The 22,344-nt window shown below is 37.8% G+C and overlaps 1 pseudogene; it reads left to right on the plus strand.

Annotated features, from left to right (window-relative positions):
• The first annotated feature begins 4,209 nt into the window (after positions 1 to 4,209).
• On the plus strand, positions 4,210 to 12,707 carry LOC120566713 (annotated as a pseudogene).
• The last annotated feature ends 9,637 nt before the right edge of the window (positions 12,708 to 22,344 follow it).

Genomic DNA, 22,344 nt, shown 5'->3' on the forward strand with positions numbered 1-22,344 from the left:
ATAGACCATCTGACAGAAAACAGTGAGTGTGAAATATAAAGTGTACTTGTGCTACATTGGGAAGTCACAAAAACAGGCTGTTTCAGTGACACTCCCACCGCTGCACAACTCTGCCAAAAATCTGCAGATCACTTTCTTTGGTCTGAACGCAGCTTAAGGTCTATTACATGTCTATGGCGTCTAAAATAAGAACAAAAAAAAAAAAAAACAAAATATTTTTGTTTTAACGGGTATAAAAGGTTAATGAATGTTTCTATTTTGTCTGAAAAGTTTTTTGATTCATTATTAGTCACTTTGGTTATTTTTTGGTTTGTTTTGTGGGTAAGATGGTTTATAAGTCAAAGAAATCTGTAAATATGTGATTGTAAAAATGAAAACTGTAAAATAAACCAGTTGACATGTTTGTTTCCACCAGCAGTGATTGTGGAGGATAATTCGGTCTCACCTTTTTTTTTTCAGCTCCCTTTATCAAAATTTCTATATATGTATATATCAGAAACCTGTTTTTATTTTTATTTAATTTTTTTATTTCAATGTGAAACAATTCAAGAAACCACAAGTGATACAAGACAAACAGTCACATAAAGAAATAAAAAAATAAGAGTAAAGTGGTTTCTTTTTAACTACATAATTGTATTTACCCAAAAATAACACGGATGGATGATTCCATACAACACGGTTCGCGAGTACGACATAAGATCGGATCTCTACTTTCATTGAATTTGGGGTGTTTTATTAAATATTTTAGCATTTGAAATTTTTTTTAAATGTTTCTAAACAGTATCCTCGCTGAACGTTGACATATACCAGTCTGTGATTATCCTTCCTTTAATATTAGTCTAAATAATTCATAATTTGAGCTTTTTTTAACTCAAGGATTAGGTATAGTTTCCTATAAATGAGGTTTATTGACCATGCAATTCAAAAATAAGTGTAAAACTAGTGGTGATAAGTTGGTGTTAGTGGTGTTTATACATGGTGGTGAAAAGAACCGTTAAACGATATAAAAACAAATAGTGATTGTGGAGGAATTTTCAAACTGGACACAAACCCTGTTCTCTTGGGTGAAAGTCCTGTTTGACCCCCAACCTGCCTCATTACCCGGACATTTGGGGCTCTTATACTTCATCACCGTACTTCTTGCTTTGCACATGTCATAACTACTACTTCCACTAGAGGATGCCGCCACTAGAAACATTAATATTATTATTATTATTTTTTTTGTAGTTTATTTAAATAGGGACAGATACAAAAACATAGATTATTACATAAATAACAATCCGATGCCTGAATCACAGTGTTTATAGCCATGGCTAATTCGCAACACCTGTCCCTAGGAGGGCTTTTAACAGTTCAAATAATAAAAGGAGTCACATATTTACAGTGAATACAATAAAATATCCCAAAAAAAACAGTTAACAAAAATAAAAAATAAGTGTAGTAAATAAAAACATTAACTCTGACTCACACAGATTCACACCTCACATACACACAGCTATACATTTCATATGGCATGATCACACTGCTGCTGCTGTATTAACCATGCTTTTACTTGTTTTTTATCGTACGTCAATTTATCTAGAGTCTTTATATTTGTAGGAAGCCAATTCCACAGTTTGGCTCCTTTCACAGAAATATATAAATATATATAAATATGAGTCTTAATTGCTGCTTGAACAAAGATTTGTGTGGGCCAGTCACACAGTCTCAAAGGTTCCTAGTTCCCCGGGAAAGTTCCTGCCGTTGAAAAGCATCGTGTATTAGTTTGGAACTATTTTCAGCGGCGGATTAATCCACATGTGGTGCTCTGGTGAGTATGAGCTAACTCAGTGGGATGGTGTGTGTGTGTGGGATCGAGTTAATATAATAAAGGTGTGTGTGTGTGTGTTCATGGTGATGAAGGAGCAACAGCGTGAATCACTGATGTGTTTTTACAATATATCAGGCTGTGATACACACACACCCTTCTTCAGAAATGTTTTTGATGCATCATTTTCATAGTTCTGCTAATGGCACAACGCCAAAGGCACCTGACCAAGCATCCTTATTTTACGCAATGGGAAAGAGAATGTGTCACACACACACACACACACACACACACACACACACACACACACACACACACACACACACACACACACACACACTTAAAGAGCAACAATTATGTAAAAGCCTTTTATTTTACAAAACCAGATGTAGGCCAGAGATTATCTGCTCGACCCGGGTACGACGGGTGGGACTGAATTTTACCAACAAAAACAAAAACAAACAGCTGTGTATGATTTACAAAAATCAATGTGTGAAGCCAACGGTAATCCAGGGACCATGTCCCCTTTCTCCCCCTCAGAGTCTCTGTGTGTCCAGCGACTGAACTCGGGGACTACTTTTTGGCGTAGGTGATCTCATGGCGCAGGTGGCTGTGATCCGGAAGCCTTGCAGTGCGTCTTTAGCCACGCCCGCCTGCGTCTCGCTCTCAAACTAACGGTAGTAGATGTCGTGTTTCCCCGGGACCAGTCGCACCTCTTTGAAACCAGGAAACCTGCAGAGGACAAAAAACACACAAAGAAACCCTGTCAACACTAATCTTTATTTATAGAGAGCTTTTCACAATCTACGTTACAAAGTGCACCACAAAACAGGCAAAAATCGTAGAAAAAACACAAAAAATATTGTATAAAGCGCCAAAAACGAAGGAAAAAAAAAGTTGGATAAACAATAAAAATAATTTGAAAAACATTGAAAAAGACAAACACAATAACCGTTAAAAACTGACAAAGCAAATATTAACGCCAACATTTGTTTTTGGTATTTAGAGTTGCAAAGATAAATCAGTTAATTAGTTGTCAATTATTAAATTAATCGCCAACTATACTTGTATATATGCTATATATGTAGCATGGCTAATTGTGTGGTCAGTGGTTATTAAAAATGATTCCTGAGAAGTGTAAATATTTACATATTGGTAGAAAAAATGACATTGTAGCAAAAGAGAGACAGGCAGAAACAGGCAACAGACACATACAAACACACACACACACACACATATACACTCTTTGAGTGTGTGCGCTTTTATGTGTGTGTGCGAGGTGAAAATAAGGAATTGTGCATCCATTCTTGATACACGGCCTAAGAGGAACCTCTAAAGGTTTTCATCCTCATATCTGAACCAGAGAACGTAACGGTCGTGGTTTTACACAACTCGTTAACGTTGTGAAACGGTCACAGTTTGGTTATGTTTAGACACACACACTACAAAGTTAAGTTTAGAAAAAGATCATGGTTTCAGTTCAAATCAGAAGTTACTTCACTTCTGGTTACGTATGTAACGCTGGACGTGACTTAGCTCCGTTTGTTCTGTAAGTTTAAAAACAAAAAAAAAACATTATCATATCACTGACATGTTGCAGATGTGTGGTGTTGTGCAGCATGAAAATGGTCATGCTTTTGTATATATAAGCCCTGTCAAGACAAATTAAATAATAAATTGTTAATAGATGGGGTTGTAAAACATATTGCTGGTGTTATGCAATTTAAACAGGTGAACACCATAAAAACAAATGGATGGACCACAACACAAAGACACAACCAGCATGGAGTCACTGTGCTGTTACCCAAACACTGATACACCTTCATGATGTCTTGGTACAATTGTCCGATTATATTGTTCTTTTACGGTATCGTAAAAAAAAATTTAGCTACCGCTCCTAATACTTAGGGTGGGTTAAACTGCAGAAACAAAGTTTCCTATATATACACTCTGTGTAGGTGACGATTAAGAAAAAAGTTAGTTTGTTAATGGGTTCAGTTGTGGCGGCAGCAAATTACCAGAATAACAAAACTCACAGCAACATGTAGTCCTGATACCACAGCACTCCATTACAGTAAGTGACGGAGTAACACTGGATGTACAGCATTCTAACGTCAGTTTACTTGGAGTCAAACTCGTTGTACATGTTGTTCTGAGGTTAGACTGTTCCTCCCTCATTACATAATTAACCTGAAAACTGTCCAATCAGAGCACTGACTGGCAGCACTACAGGTGTGACTGGGTCCTGCTCTCACGTAACATGACGTTTCTTTGGATATAAAGGTGTTACGGATGTGACAGATGTCAGTCAGATGAACACAGACAGCAGCGCATCTGTCAGAGTGCTATATACTGCTGATGAAAACGCCTACCACGTCTCTAACCCCGGGACGGGACTTTAACAGCGGAGCAGCCTGACAGGTAACACTACACACCTTTGATGAAGAAACTCGGCTATCATTTGTGATATTTTGGAGGCTACATAAAATACTTCTAAAATACCAGTGATACCTTCTTTCAGCACTATTGTAAACTGTTTGTAGATCTGAAGTAACTCAGTAAGTATTCTATGAAGTGTGACGTTTTGGCCAAAATGAGTCTTTTTATATTCAGTTGAGTCAGGTTTAATCAGCACCAGGAAACAAGTTAGATTTTAATCTCCGCTGACTTCACTGCTGAGATATGAGGGAGTGTCAGAACATCTCCATCAGCCTGAATACTTTATTCTCTGAAACTTGATCAGCTGTTTCTGACTCTACAAAACTACTCAGAACCGTTTGTGAAGGCTGAGAGTTGTTTTTAATTGGCAGGTGTGTTTCACAACTTCATCCCATCAAAAGTGTAAATCTGTCTTGCTTTTGATTTGTGGACACGTCCTCAACAACAAGATAAAAGATATTTATTATTATTATTATTATTATTATTATTATTATTATTATTATTATTATTATTATTATTATTATCAGCAAAGCAGTATTTTAATCCTGAAGTACAGACAGTAAAAACACATCCAGAGGTTTCTGAAGGGACAAGTTGAAACTTGCAGTTTGTCTCTGTCAGTTACTGGAGCCGGGTAATCCTAATTTGGGCAAAGAGGGCGGGGCTAGCGTGTGACAAGACTGCCACATAAATAACTTCAGTCAAGAATCTGGCAAAATGACAGCTGGCAAACGGAGGGTTGTCTCAGTCAAGATCAGATGCTCCTGCCGTTGTGCCCTCAGGCCTCCGGGTACTGGTGCCATTTATCTGCATGTACGGCAGTAGAAAATGGGCAGACTTTCCCTTTAAATTACCAGCTAACGCTATTGCCAGCTAGCTAGCTTCGGTTTGCAAGGTGCTACGAAAGACATTTTAAAGTTTAAATAACATTAACAAAGTGAAAACATACAGTGAGAAGGTCAAAGTTAAATTAAATCGTAAAGTAACTTTGTGTCTTTAAGGTCTTTAGATTGCACAGAATGTTTTTGAAGTTGATCGGAAATAATCTCTAGGAGGAGTTTGTTTAAATGCAGCAACTACAATATAAAACTGACTTCCTGTTTACAGCAGGGAACACTGCAGCAGCACCGCCACACCCTTCAACTAAAACTCAAACTTTGAATAACTTCATTGTTAAGGTCTTTAGATTGCACAGCAAAAATGTTGAAGTCGATTCAAATGAATCTAAAGGAGGAGTTTGTTAAAGTACGAATTCTGGAAATGGTGAAACGGGTCTTTTTTAAATGAGTCGGCAAGCTAACAGCAACCCTTTGTCATCAAACTAAGAGAAATGTTCTCCTCTCATCCTAAAATGGTGATAAATATATTCCAAATGCAATTAATGAAATACAGAAGAGGAAAAGTGTCTGTCTCCCGCCAAAATCATCTTGCTAAAATATATTTTAATTTAGAACGTAAACGCTGAGAAACGATCTCATTTACAGGTCTGTAAAGCTCTCTCACTTTGGTTGCCCAGGCTCTCTTCGTGGCAACCACAGGACTGTTCCTTCTTAAGAACAATTTGACCCTTGTGGGGGCCCAGTGCAAAAGAAAAACAAGTTTTACACAGGGCCTCTAAAAGCTAGGAACGGCCCTGCTAGCTGGTGTTTCTAAAGGTTGGAGGAGCTGCTGGACAAGATGTACCTGTCATGGCCAGATGTGTAGCGTGTTGGCAGGTACAGGTACGGATTTACCTACAGTATGTACATTTGGAGCCTAATAATTACAGTAGACTAACCAATTACCAAAAGACACACACACAGGCCTGTTTTAACGTCCAGCAATAACGTAGTTCCTTTTTAACAAGTTTGCTTTATGCGTCATTGTGAAAATATGAACACTACCGTTGCTATCAACAGGCTTATCTGCTAACGGCAGCTACCGATGGTTACCTCGGAATAATCCAGCAAATAGACAGTACCCAAATGAGCCATTACCTGAAACAGATGATTTAACGTCACCGCTCATTTTACACACAGTTTAACAACAAAACTAAACACTGAGGGAAGATTACTACGTTTTTAATGTTGGTTTTGGCAGCTATGCATCCACACTAACCTGGAAAGCGTTTTAAACAGTAACGTTAATACAGCGTGTCGGATGACCGCATGGTAGCACATGCAGTACTGTACCAGTCCCTCCACAAAAACATGATTATGCAATCGCATAATTCAACGCATAATCAGCCAAAGTCTGCATTTTTGCCTCATAAATTGCCGATTTCCATGCAAAATATGCGGGGCTTGCATGATTTCATAATCCCCACATTTTCATTGCAAAAAAGTCACAAAATATATCTTAGTAGAAAGTTGAAAAATGTTGCGTTTACTTCACACAAGAGCAGCCCTTTTTCCCTTGTTGCCTTTTTTTCTCTTTTTCATCAAACTGCAGTTTTTGCAAGTTCCTGCAATTTCATCGCATAAAATTGCATAAATATCCCTCATATTCCATCGCATTTTTTAAGAAAACTTGCTGCATAATCAAGGATTTTTGCCCGCAACAATCGCAAAAAAAACTCCGCAATTTCTGGAAGGACTGACTGTAAAAGAGGACCTATATGAACAATATGTGTCATGTTTGAGTCTTTTGTATATGTTCTGTTTCCTGTCTTATTTTGAAGTCTGTCTTTTCTCCTATACTGTATCTGAAGTCTCTTTTATATATAGACCTTAGTGGACTTCAGATACAGTATTAGGAGACCACTAAGGTCTATATAAAAGAGACTTCAGATTCAGTATAAGGGGACCACTAAGGTCTATATAAAAGAGACTTCAGATACAGTATTAGGGGACCACTAAGGTCTATATAAAAGAGACTTCAGATACAGTATTAGGGGACCACTAAGGCCTATATAAAAGAGACTTCAGATACAGTATTAGGGGACCACTAAGGTCTATATAAAAGAGACTTCAGATGCAGTATTAGGGGACCACTAAGGTCTATATAAAAGAGACTTCAGATTCAGTATCAGGGGACCACTAAGGCCTATATAAAAGCATCCAAAAAGCAGCATGTCATAAGACCTTTAAGACATTTGAGATAATAGATTGCCTAAATATCTGTACTGGGTTGCACCACCTATGGGTAAGTTCAAACATAGACTAGTTTGAACCTATCTTTAATTAGGTTGGAGTTTACATGCTACTAACATTTTAAGGGTTGCACAGTTCTAAGGCATGAGTTAAAACGTACATCGTACACCTCGCCTTGGTGGATGTAAAGTCCTCTGTAAGATAAAGGTTGTCATAACATATCGTTTTAACAGGTGGTATAACTGGAAGTATTAAGAGTCAGCTTTTGTTACTCCCTTGTTTAAAGGAGGTGATCCAGCAGTTTTAACTAACTACCGGCCTATATCTAACTTGTGTGTTTTGGCAAAAATTTAGAATCCCTTTGTTTCAGACCAAATAAAAGAGTTTTTATACTCAAATGAACTCCTTTCTAAACTGCAATCAGGCTTCAGGAAAAAGCACAGTACCATTACTGCTGTTACAAAAGTAATTAATGACATACTTGTCGCTCTTGATAGAAAGCAATTCTGTGCATCACTTTTTCTTGATCTGTCGAAAGCTTTTGACACAGTGGACCATGCTGTTCTAAAGCATAGGCTTCTTTGTCTGGGATTGTCTGATTGTGTAGTTTTCTGGTTCATGAATTATCTGAGTGACAGGACTCAGTGCATTAAATGTGATGGTTTATGTTCTGCATTAGTGAAGGTCCACAAGGGGGTGCCACAAGGCTCAATATTAGGTCCTCTCTTGTTTATTATGTATATAAATGAGTTAGGCCACAATGTGTCGGATGCCAATATGCATTTCTATGCTGATGACACGATTATTTATTGTTTTGGATCATCCCCAGCTAAAGCGGTTGAGTTTTTGCAGAAAGCTTTTGATGCGGTTCAACGCACGCTTATGCAGCTTAAGCTGGTTCTCAATGCTGATAAGACCAAACTGATGCTGTTTAGTAATATTAAGAAGGTTTCTCAAGCTCCTCCTCCTGTGTTCACTTTGTCTGGAAATGTCATAGAGTTGGTTCACTCTTATAAGTACCTTGGTATCTGGCTTGATGATGCTCTCACTTTTAAGCCTCATATAGACAACCTTGTGAAGAAACTCAAACTTAAACTGTCCTTTTTCTTTCGAAATAAATTTTGTTTTTCTTTTAAAGCAAAAAAGCAGCTAGTCACTGCAACATTTTTATCTGTTTTAGATTATGGAGACCTGGTGTATAGGACCGCTCAGTACACATCGTCTGCATAAGATTGACACTGTTTATCATGTGTCTCTGAGATTTATTACGAATTGTAAAAACTTGACCCATCATTGTGAATTATATTCCAGAGTGGGATGGCCATCGTTGTCCAACAGGAGATCAGGGCACTGGCATATTTTTATCTATAAGGCCATGCTTGGTCTGTTGCCAGCGCATACATCTGTAGTTTAATCACACGGAGAAATGTTGGTTCTTATTCATTGCGATCAAATGATCACTTGCTGCTCTTTGTTCCATTTGCCCGTTACAGAACTGGGGAAAAGGGCTTTTGTCTACCTCGCTCCTTCTGCATGGAACTATTTGCAAAAGACTTGAAATTATCTGAACTTATTTCCTTAAATGCTTTTAAGTCCAGATTGAGAGAACCTGAAATGACCTGTTCAAATTGTAAATGTTTCTAATTATTTGTGTTGTATAACTTTTAAATACTTGTAATTGATTGTGTTTTTGCTGCCTCTTGGCCAGGACTCCCTTGAAAAAGAGAGGTTTTTAACCTCAATGGGACTTTCCTGGTTAAATAAAGGTTAAATAAAAAAAAAAAAAGAGTAGTGACCAACTGTTTCGAAATGTTTGTTGAAATCACTTGAATAAGAAATTCATGGTGTTTAGTTTAAAACAGTCTAAATGAAAGGAAATTGTATGATTAAAACTCACTATTTACATTTATTTGTTTTAGAGCTGATAATTGAAAAGGTACACAACCATTGGCTTCGAATGACGACCAAGAACACTTGTCTTTTACTGTGAACATTTACTGTTCAATATGTTGCAGTTTTACACACAAGAAAGAACAACTTAAGCTTGACGGACATGTTTTGCATCTAGCATCACACGTTCATCTCAGTATAAACTAGCAAGAGTACACAACAGACAACTTTCCTGTACACTACTTCAAAATAAAAGCACTTTCTGTGACGGTTCGCAAGTAAAACTAAATTACTGTTAAATGGTTGTGTATGCGTTTTCAATTATCAGCTCTAAATCAACTAAATATAAATAGTGAGTTTTAATCATACAATTACCTTTCATTTAGACTGTTTTAAACTAAACACCATGAATTTGTTATTCAAGTGCTTTAAACAAACATTTCACAACAGTTGGTCACTCCTCTTAATTCTTCAAGTTATACGACCTGTTAAAAACGATATGCTATGACAACCTCTATCTTACAGAGGACTTTACATCCACCAAGGCGAGGTGTAAGATGCAAGTTTTAACTCATGCCTTAGAAATGTGCATTTTAGTAACCCCAATGTTAAAACTTAAACCCCACCTAATTAAAGATAGGTTCAAACTAGTCTATGTTTGAATTTACCCATAGGTGGTGCAACCCCGTTACAGATATTTAGGCAATCTCTTATCTCAAATGTCTTAAAGGTCTTATGACATGCTGTTTTTGCTTTTGTATAGGCCTTAGTGGTCCCCTAATACTGTATCTGAAGTCTCTTTTATATAGGCCTTTGTGGTCCCCTAATACTGTATCTGAAGTCTCTTTTATATAGACCTTAGTGGTCCCCTAATACTGTATCTGAAGTCTCTTTTATATAGACCTTAGTGGTCCATAATACTGTATCTGAAGTCTCTTTTACATAGACCTTAGTGGTCCCCTAATACTGTATCTGAAGTCTCTTTTACATAGACCTTAGTGGTCCCCTAATACTGTATCTGAAGTCTCTTTTACATAGACCTTAGTGGTCCCCTAATACTGTATCTGAAGTCTCTTTTATAAAGGCCTTAGTGGTCCCCTAATACTTGTCCTGTGTCAGATCATTCTGTTTTTGTAGTTTCTCTGTGTGTCTGCTTCAGTCGAGTTCTGTGCTCCCTGGATTTCCTTTTTGTCTAAAGTTCCTGGTTTTGGACTACTTTGTTTTTGGATTCCCTGTTCTCGTTTGCTTAACATTCTGAAGAAGTTTTTGCCCTCTGCAGTCGGGACTCTGTTTGTTTGGTGTGTACTTTGTTGTTTTTGTGAAATACTTCCCCAAGATCAAACGTTCCCTCGTCTGCTCTCTGCTTTGGGTCCTCTAATTCCCCGAGTGTGTGCCACCTTATGACATCATAAAGGGAAGATTCCTGATTGGTCCATCTTAGCTTTCATTTTCGCAAAGGCAGAGCAGGATACCGAGGGCTCGGTTTACACCTATCACCATTTCTAGCCACTGACCATAGGGAGGCTGGGGGGACACATATTAATGTTAAAAAACCCCATAAAGGGAAAATGTTTATGCCATGGGACCTTTAAAATATATAGTGCATTTAGTCGTAAACCGGTCTGAGCCCCACATTTTTGCAATGTCTGGCTCCGCCCTGTGATGGATATATTCAGTGCTGTTTTGTCAGAGTAGGGAGCTTGACTTTGTTAGCATGACTTAAATGTTCCTTGTTGTTCACAGTTCAGTGCAAGTTAACACACTTTTTTTATAATTAAAACTGTATTTTGAATATGTTTTTCTTTTCATTCACATGTAGATATTGCTGCTGCAAACTATCTGTCATCTGAAGATCAGTTTCTGTGCTCCATATGTCTGGATGTGTTCACTGATCCTGTCAACACATCATGTGGTCACAACTTCTGCAAAAACTGCATCACTGAACACTGGAATACTAGTTACAGGTGACTTTGTCCCATCTGTAAGGAGGGTTTTACCACAAGACCTGATTTGAGAGTCAACACTTTCATCTCTGACATGGTCACTCAGTTCAGACAGTCAGCTCAACAGAAAGCCAGCAGCAGCAGCTCAGAGCAACAAGTGTCCAAACCAGGAGAAGTTCCCTGTGACGTCTGCACTGGAACCAAACTGAAGGCCCTGAAGTCCTGCCTGGTGTGTCTGGTCACCTACTGCGAGACTCACCTGGAGCCTCACCTGACCATGCCACGCCTGAAAAGACATCAGCTGATCGACCCTGTGGAGAACCTGGAAGGCAGGATGTGACGAACCCGATAAACCTCTGGAGCTGTTCTGTAAGACCGACCTGACATGTGTCTGCATGCTCTGCACTGTTTTAGACCACAAGATGCATGATGTTGTTCCTCTGAAAGAAGAATATGAAGGAAAGAAGGTCAAGCTGGGGAAGACGGAGGCTGAAATTCAGCAGATGATCCAGAAGAGACGACTGAAGATTCAGGAGATCAAACACTCAGTCGACCTCAGTGAGGAAGATGCAGACAGAGAGATAGCAGAAGGTGTTCAGGTCTTCACTTCTCTGAAGGAGTCTGTTGAGAGAGGCCTGAATGAGCTTATCAACACGATCAAAGAGAAGCAGAAAACAACAGAAAAACAGGCCGAAGCTTTCATCAAAGAGCTGGAACAGGAAATCTCTGAGCTGATGAAGAGAAGCACTGAGGTGGAGCAGCTCTCACGCTCTGAAGACCACCTCCATCTTCTCCAGAGTGTCCAGTCCCTAAACATCCAACAACCTCCACCCACCAAGGACTGGACAGAGGTCAGTGTCCATCCATCATCATATGAGGGGACTGTGGTGAAAGCTGTGGTTCAGTTGGAGGAGACACTCAGTACAGAGGTAAAGAAGCTGCTTAAAGCCGAGCTGAAGAGGGTCCAGCAGTATGCAGTGGATGTGACTCTTGCTCCTGATACAGCACATCCTAAACTCATCTTGTCTGATGATGGGAAACAAGTGAATCACGGTGATGTGTGGAAGAATCTCCCAGACAACCCAGAGAGATTTTCTTATTGTGTTAATGTTTTAGGAAAGCAGAGTTTCTCTTCAGGCAGATTTTACTTTGAGGTTCAAGTCAAAGAAAAGACTGACTGGGATTTAGGAGTGGCCAGAGAGTCGATCAACAGGAAGGGAATCATCACACTGAGCCCTGAGGATGGTTACTGGACTATATGGTTGAGAAATGGAAATAAGTACAAAGCTCTAGCTGGCCCTGGTGTCCTTCTCTCTCTGAAGTCTCCTCCTCAGAAGGTGGGGGTGTTTGTGGATTATGAGGAGGGTCTGGTCTCCTTTTATGACATAGATGCTGCAGCTCTTATCTACTCTTTTTTACTGGCTGCTCCTTCACTGAGAAACTCTTCCCATTCTTCAGTCCCTGTTTTAATGAAAGTGGTAAAAACTCTGCCCCTCTGATCATCTCTCCTGTCAGAGTCAACTAATCACTTAACTTTGATTCATTTATTTTCATTCAGGGAAACAAATGTTAATAATTTGTTTAGATCTGATTTTCTACTTTTAATGTGGTTATTGATTTCATTATTGTTAAGATTTTTTTAAATTATATGTTTTCCATTACATAGTCAACAAATTAATTTAATGCATTCATCTCTTCAACACTGCATCAGAATATCTATTTTTTTAAAACCTCTGTTAAATCCACAGACATTTATTTTAACTTCCAGAAGAAATCAGTTTCAAAAACACCTTCATTTAAGTATAAATCCACAATATATGCAGATCTTTCCAAACATATTAATTGGGGGTAGTGTTTTGCCACAGGGGGAAGATGGAAAAAACACAGCGGTAAAAAGTTTAAGACCGACTCAACTTTTGGAGAAACGCAACCCTTTGTCACGCTGCGGTGGCCAATCATGTAACAGAGATCAGAGTTGTCAGAGTGTTTTGAGCAGAGGCGCCAGGGGAGGGGCTAGGGTGTGCTTTAGCTACCCCTAAGATTGCCATAACACCCCTTAGCACCCCCAAGAAATTGCTGTGGTTTATTTATAAATAAATTTAAAATCGGTTAATGTGTAAATAGTATAATTTACATTTGGAAAATGAATAAATACATTAATATAACAAACCGATTATTTTTGGGCTATAAAAACACAGGTGATCGTATTCGGCCAAAGGGTGCAGCACAGTGCAGCACCGCGCACAACATTGAACTTTTGACCTTACTTCCGCAGTAATGTATTCACACAGAAGAAGAAGAGCTCAATATTTGGAGCCGTTAGGATTAGTGGAGTGAGTCTAACGCTAGCAATGGATACATTTTTACTCGCTCAACGTCAAGGTGTGGAGACTTTATCAAAACCTGTAAATGAGACTGAGAGATATGGTGAACCTGTCACCAACCGGGACGAAGAAAAGCGGGCAGAGGAAGATGAGCTGACCGGCCGTGATTAGGCTACTGCTGAGGATGCTTAACGTCCCCCTGATGTACATGACATTAGACCAGGTTCCCCTGCTGTACATGACATTAGACCAGGGTCACCCTGCTGTACATGACATTAGACCAGGGTCACCCTGCTGTACATGACATTAGACCAGGGTCACCCTGCTGTACATGACATTAGACCAGGGTCCCCCTGCTGTACATGACATTAGACCAGGGTCACCCTGCTGTACATGACATTAGACCAGGGTCACCCTGCTGTACATGACATTAGACCAGGGGACCGCTCCAGCCAGGCCACAGTGGGTGAGTCAGCTGATAGGGGTCCATATAAGAACTTTACTCTTGTCCGCAGAAGAGCATTACAGTAATAAACATGTGTTTTACAGAAATGTTACTAAATGGATCACCGAATCTAAAGTTATACAGCGCACTGGACATCGGGTTTATTTTTGGTCCAGAAAACGTGTTCGCCCTCCGTCGGCTTATTTAGATATATTAAGATATGACTACGGTATTATGACCATACGTGCAAATGTGAAAACTATGAGGATACATGCGCGTGCGTGTGTTTATGTGTGTGCTTGGCTATGGGTGGTGTATTTGGCCTGCTGCATTACTCATGAGAGCTGCAGTAATGATCGTTTGAACCCGGCTTGTTGGCTGGTATTTGGAATATGTTTGGTGGGCTAATCAGAGTTCTATGGTGCTGTTGTATCAGCAACTTTAAGTCAATCTTTCGCTCGTTTAGTAAACCCGGCGGAGGTGGGTGGGCATCTGCGCGAGTGTGTTAACGTTAGCCTATTTGTGTCAAGGGAAACTCAAAATTTCAGAGCACCCTCACTGAAACGTCCAGCAACCCCAAAGCACCAGCAAAAGAAAATCTCTGCGGCCGCCACTGGTTTTGAGGCGGTGTGAGAGTCCCGTACAGAAAACAGGAAACATCACTGCCTCTATCTCTGCCACAAGAACATTTTAAAAGACCAAACACAGGCTCTGAACTGCCCGGGAGTTTGGGGAACAGCTGACTGATTCCTCAGTCCCTCCATCAGTAGCTAAGTTTCCATCCACTTGTCAATCGAAATTATCTGAAGTTCGGTAAAAAACTCATGCGAATAAAGCTGTTGGAAGTGTGTTTCCATCAAACAGCTTTAAAGCGAAAATAAAAACTTCAGTGTAATGACGTCACATGCTGTTTTGCGATTAAATTGGTATATCGAATTGATTTGAGACATTTTCTGGTGTTTCCATTCATTTTTGCACTGAATCGCACAAGATTCAAGCGAACTTTTGCGAACAAAGTTTTGCTAGAAAAAGTAGTTGTTATTAGAAGCCAAGCTATAACCTAAGCTCCGATGGACCTTTGGCTGAGGATCTGATCCAGCTCATCAAAAAGGTGGAACTTGCCTTTTATTTTCCCTCCGGCACCGCTGCGCAGACAACTCTTTTTTTGAGCTGTGTATCGCTGTTTGAGCGCCTTCCATTCACTCCCGAGGACGTCCCACGGCTTGTCGTAAGGAACATTCTAAAACGCTTAACATGAAAAAGCTTAACATGGTTTAATATCTAAACAACGATCAGTCATCACCAGTATCATGGTCATATCTTGTCATGAACACTTAAGCCTTTCAAAAAACTAAATCGAAAATCCAACGATTATAAGTTATCTCACGTTAATGCTTCGAATAACGTCCATAATATTTGGACATTGGGTTAGATTTGACCGTTTTAAGTGGTTATGATGAGCAATATAGGAGAGGATTTTTTGGTGATGATTGATCGTTGTTTAGGTACATTAAACCACGTTAAGCTTTTTCACATTAGGACTTTAAAGCCAATGAGAACCGTGGAGAGTCAACCCCAGCCGCTCCGCTGCCCTGAAGCAGAAACGCTTTATGTCAGATAACGTCCATAATAATTGGACTTTGGGTTAGATTATTTGACAGTTTTCCGTGGTTATGATGGGTAATATGAGAGAGAAATTTGGTGATGATTGATCATTGTTTAGGTCCATTAAACCACGTTAAGCTTTTCCCTCGCCATATTAATAATATTATTACGGCCCACTGATGAAGAAAATATTAACGTGAGATAACTTCTATAATCGTTGGATTCGATTTAGTTTTTTGACAGGCTTAAGTGTTCATGACAAGATATGACCATGATAAATCTGGTGATGATTGTTCGTTGTTTAGATACATTAAACCCCGTTAAGCTTTTCCGCTTAAGAATGTCCCTGTCGTAACCTTTGTTGGTCATTTCCTTCGCGAGCCCTGATGAATGATGGCGTTTCTTAGATTTTTGCTATCTAAAATAGCTGTTATATTTTTCTGGTAAATTAAATTAAAAAGTATCGCATCTCCTCGTTTGTCCACTTACATCTGTTTTTGTTTTACAAACAGAGCGGAAATACGGGGCGGAAATGAAATGAAACTTCTTCTTCTTCGTTTTATTGCGGGTTGCAACCATAAAATGACCTAAAACTTAATCGCAATTCATTATTTATTCGGCAAATAACGTTTCCATCAGCGTTTATTGCAGAAGCCGTATATCGATCAAGAGAAAATCCGATGAGACCGAGCGCTATTTCATTTGAGTCGATATTCATGAAATTCAGTCGGATTTTACTGTTTCCATAAGGCATTTTTCATTCGATATCACTTAATTCGGATAAAAACGGGTCGATGGAAACATAGCTAGTCACTCTGATTGTTTCGTGCAACAACAAAGCGACTCGCTATATCTCACTCTTTTTTCTCTTTCTCCGGGAAATAAAGATGCCTTCAAGTTCAGTCAGAAATGTCGAGATCTATAAACCATCTGACAGAAAACAGTAAGTGTGAAATATAAAGTGTACTTGTGCTACATTGGGAAGTCACACAAACAGGCTGTTTCAGAGACACTCCCACTGCTGCACAACTCTGCCAAAAATCTGCAGATCACTTTCTTTGGTCTGAACGCAGCTTAAGGTCTATTACATGTCTATAGTGTCTACAGAACACAATATGTGTTGTTATTATACCAGGTATAAAAGGTTAATGAATGTTTCACTTTTTGTCTGAAAAGTGTTTTTGTTCATTATTAGTCACTTTGGTTATTTTTTATTTGTTTTGTGGGTAAGATGGTTTATAAGTCAAAGACATCTGTAAATATGTGATTGTAAACTAAAAACTGTAAAATAAAGCAGTTGTTGAACACAAGGCCTGAGTGAACAGTGACTTGAACACCAAACACTGAACAGAAAAGCCTGGTTTACACAGAAGTTGTATTTCATTACGAGTACATTGTGTTTCCTGTGGCTGCTTCACAATAAAAGCCCCTGTGTGTATCACCAGTTGGATGCTTTTAATGTGAAGGAGCGGCAGGAGGAAATGATTGTTTCCAACAGCAGTGATTGTGGAGGATGAATCGGTCTCACCTTTTTTATCAGAAATCTGGGTTTTCTTTCTATTTAATTTTTTGATTTTAATGTGAGACAATTCATGAAACCACAAGTGATACAAGACAAACAAAAAATAACATTAAAGTGGGTTTCTTTTTAACTACATAATTGTATTTACCCAAAAATAACACGGATGGATGATTCCATACAACGTGGCTCACAAGTACAACAGAAGATCGGATCTCTACTTTCATTGAATTTGGGGTGTTTTATTAAATATTTTATCATTTGAAAAAAAATGTAAATGTTTCTAAACAGTATCCTCGCTGAACATTGACATATACCAGTCTGTGATTATCCTTCCTTTAATATTAGTCTAAATAATTCATAATTTCAGCTTTTTTTAACTCAAGGATTAGGTATAGTTTCCTATAAATGAGGTTTATTGACCATGCATTTCAAAAATAGTGTAAAAGACTAGTGGTGATAAGTTGGTGTTAGTGTTGTTCATACATGGTGGTGAAAAGAACCGTTAAACGTAAAAACAAATAGTGATTGTGGAGGATTTTCAAACTGGACACAAACCCTGTTCTCTTGGGTGAAAGTCCTGTTTGACCCATCCACCCCAACCTGCCTCATTACCGGGACATTTGAGGCTCTTATACTTCATCACCTTACTTCCTGCTTTACACACGTCATCACTACTACTTCCACTAAAAGGATGCCGCCACTAGAAACATTAATATTATTATTTTTTTTATTTATTTTTTGTAGATTATTTAAATAGGGGCAGATACAAAAACATAGATTATTACATGAATAACAATCCGATGCCTGTATCACAGTGTTTATAGCCATGGCTAATTCGCAACACCTGTCCCTAGGAGGGCTTTTAACAGTTCAAATAATAAAAGGAGTCAGATTTTTACAGTGAATACAATAAAATGTCCAAAATAAAACAGTTAACAACAATAAAAATAAGTGTAGTAAATAAACACATTAACTCTGACTCACACAGATGAACACCTCACATACACACAGTTATACATTTCATATGATCACACTGCTGCTGCTGTATTAACCATGCTTTTACTAGTTTTTTGAAAGGTTGACAGTTTAGTTAGAGTCTTTATATTTGTAGGAAGCCAATTCCACAGTTTGGCTCCTTTTCACAGAAATATATAAATATATAAATATGAGTCTTAATTGCTGCTTGAACAAAGATTTGTGTGGGCCAGTCACACAGTCTCAAAGGTTCCTAGTTCCCGGGAAAGTTCCTGCCGTTGAAAAGCATCGTGTATTAGTTTGGAACTATTTTCAGGGGCGGATTAATCCACATTTGGTGCTCTGGTGAGTATTTGTGTCAGCGGGATGGTGTGTGTGTGTGTGTCTGTGTGTGTGTGTGTGTGTTGTGTGTGTTTTCATGGTGATAATGGAACAATGAACGCACACAAACACACAACACACACACACACATACTACAACACATGCACAAACACACACACAAAAAACACACACACACAAAAAACACACACACACACACAAACACAATCCCACACACACAAACACACACACACACACACAAGACACACAAACACACACTCACACACACACAAACACAAACACACACACACACACACACACGACAAAACACATACACACAGACACACAAACACACACATATACACACAAACACACACAAACGCACTCCACACACACAAACACACACAGACACAGACACACACAAACACATACAAACACACACACACACACACAGACACATACACACACATACACACACACATATGCACACAAACACACACACACAAACACAAACACAAACAGATAAACACACACATACACACATACACACACACACACACACAAACACACATACACACATACACACACACACACAAACACACATACACACACACAAACACAAACACACATACACACACACAAACACACATACACACACACAAACAAACACACACACACACACACACTCACACACACACATACACACACACACACACACACACACACACACACACACACACACACACACACACACACAATCAGTGACACTCCCACTGCTGCACAACCCAGCCAAAAATCTACAGATCTCTTTCTCTGGTCTGACTGCAGCTGAAGGTCTATTACATGTCTATAGTGTCTACAGAACACAATATAGTCATTATTACACCGGGTATAAAAGGTTATTACATGTCTATAGTGTCTACAGAACACAATATGAGTCATTATTACACCGGGTGGTATAAAAGGTTATTTCATATTTATAGTGTCTACAGAACACAATATGAGTTATTATTACACCGGGTATAAAAGGTTATTACATGTCTATAGTGTCTACAGAACACAATATGAGTTATTATTACACCGGGTATAAAAGGTTATTACATGTCTATAGTGTCTACAGAACACAATATGAGTTGTTATTACACCGGGTAAAAAGGTTATTACATGTCTATAGTGTCTACAGAACACAATATGAGTCGTTATTACACGGGTATAAAAGGTTATTACATGTCTATAGTGTCTACAGAACACAATATGAGTCATTATTACACCGGGTAAAAAGGTTATTACATGTCTATAGTGTCTACAAGAACACAATATGAGTCGTTATACACCGGGTATAAAAGGTTATTACATGTCTATAGTGTCTACAGAACATAATATGAGTCATTATTACACGGGTATAACATTTTCATTTATTTTTTTTTTTTTTTTATTTAGAATCTAATACGTACAACAAATTAAGAATTACAAGACAAAACAAGCTTCAACCCCACCAACCCCTACCAATCCCTCTTGCATTCATACCACAATCAACCCCACATTCATAGTGTTTTAACAAGAAAGCAAACTATAAATAAAAAGAAGCACAAAGCAAAACAAAATTAATAACAAAGAGTGTGACAAATTAACATTAGTAAATCAATCCTCTATCTAAGTAAACAGACATTCCATTTCTTTTCATGCTCAGTTATTCTGTTATTTGTTGCTATAATTGTTTCTAGCATATGCTGATGATAAACTCTATTCTTAAAGTTTTTTATACATAAATTTGATGTAGTTTTAGCTTTAAAAATAAACATTTTACCTATCAAAATAATCATATTCAAAAAGTGTTTGCATTTACCCTCAAATACACATAACAAAAATATTCTGAGGTGTGATTCCAAAACAATATCCATAGACCTTAACCATATCTGTATATTGGCCCAAAATTTAGCCACATCGGGGGCAAAAATAAAACAAATGCATCAGGGCTCTTCCTCCCTCATCCCCACAGAACCCGCAGTAGAAGGGTCTTCGCCATTTAATCAGAGACTTTTTGTTGCAATCATTTTATAAAAGATTTGAAGTTGAAAATATATCTGGAATATGAATCAATTGTAGTTCTATAGATTGTTTTAAAGTAATCTTTCCACAAAATTGGTTCATTAAATTCGTCTTCCCAAAACAGGCAAGGTTCTGTGTGGAAAAGTGCAGTGCCTGTGATATTTAATTTCCAATATGTATTATTTTATTTATCTTTGCACCAGATAACCATTTTTAAACATCTTATTGGTGGGAGACAAACCATTCATTTATTCTTCTTACCATTTGTAATTTTATTTTCCCCAAATTTAGAATTGCAGAAATTAGCTGGTTAAAATGTAACCGACGAGAGAAATGATAAGAATTAAAATTGGATAAGTCTAAAAGGTCTTTGACAAAAATGAACCCAGTTTTTAAACATTCCTCCCACAACAATGCTTGTCTCCAACCGTAATGTTTGAATTATCCATAGAACTGTGTCTGAATATCTTGAGTTGTATCTGAGGGTAGTACTGGAAATTCAACCAAGCCTCTCAGTGCATCCTTCTTGAAGAATGGTGATAATTATTATAAACTATTTTGAAATTCCTTTATCAATATGTACTTGTTTTTTAAATGGTAAAAAAAGAAATAGATTATTCGAGAAGAAGGAAAAGACTGAATATAATCTCTGGCTCCGTAATCCATTGTTTGTTGTGATAAATTTTAGTCACCTAAGATGCTTTCAAGGAACAGTCCATCATTTGAAGATTTTTAACTTCAGTCCGTCGTTATCATAAGAATTATATAAATACTGCCTTTTTTTTTTCCATATAAATTTAGAAAAAAATTGTTCAAAATGTTTGAAGAATGCTTATGCTAGGTGAAGGAAGAGCTAGTTAGTGGTGAACAAATTGTGGAATTACTAATGTATTAATCAGAGTTACTTTTCCTTGAATTGTCAGAGTGCCCTCCCCCAAGGTTGTAAAACTCTATCTGCCTTTTTCCATCCTTCTCTCATAATTATATTTAACAATTTCTTTAAAGCTGTCCCGTAATAAATCCCTAATATATTAGCTTCTCCATTAATCCATTTAACAGGAGCTGAACTGTTTAAAATAAAATTGTTGTTTTTTAATGTCCCAATTCTCAAAATATTACATTTCACAAAATTAGGTTTCGAATCCAGATATTTTTGAAAAAGTATTTAATTCCTTTATTAATCCTTCCAAAGTGGATTGTGTTGGTTTTATTAAAAGGTTACATCATCAGCATACATTGTCAGCTTAATCTCTTGACTGTTTGGAAATAAACCTGGTATATCTGTTTTTCCCAAAATTTAATAGCCAGAATTTCAATACATAAAATAAAAAGATATGGGTGACAAAGGACAACCCTGATGGATTCCCCTATGCGATAATACAAAAGTGTCTGGACATATGACCGTTATTGATCACTTTCGACTCAACAGGGATGATTTTTAAAGAGTTTCAAACCACTGTATTAAATTATTCCCAAAATTAAAAGTCAAGACATTGTTTTATGAACTTCCATTGTAATTCTTTTATCAAACGCCTTTTCAAAGTCAGCAACAAACAATAACTCCTGGTTCCTGATGTTTCTCATAAAAATCTATAGTGTCCAGTATTTGTCTCAAGCCGTGCTCTCCAATAAATCTTCCCTTAATAAAAACTTATCTGATTGTTTTTTTTATAAGATCTCCAATTTTTTATTCTTAAAGCAATACATTTAGTTAAAATACAAGTATCACAACAGAGCAGGGTCAATGGACGCCTCTTATTTTAACCATTTGGGATCTTTATATTTCCCATCAGGATTTTGTTTTAAGAGTATTGAGATAACTCCCCTTTTGTGAGTTAGATAGAATAATCTTGTAGAAAAGAAAATTGAAAGATTCTAATAGGGTTTTTTAATATCTGTAAAAAAATCTTATACATCTCGGTAGGGATTCCATCGATACAACAATACGTAGCCGTA

Source organism: Perca fluviatilis, chromosome 1, assembly GCF_010015445.1.
Source record: "Perca fluviatilis chromosome 1, GENO_Pfluv_1.0, whole genome shotgun sequence".
NCBI lineage: Eukaryota > Metazoa > Chordata > Actinopteri > Perciformes > Percidae > Perca > Perca fluviatilis.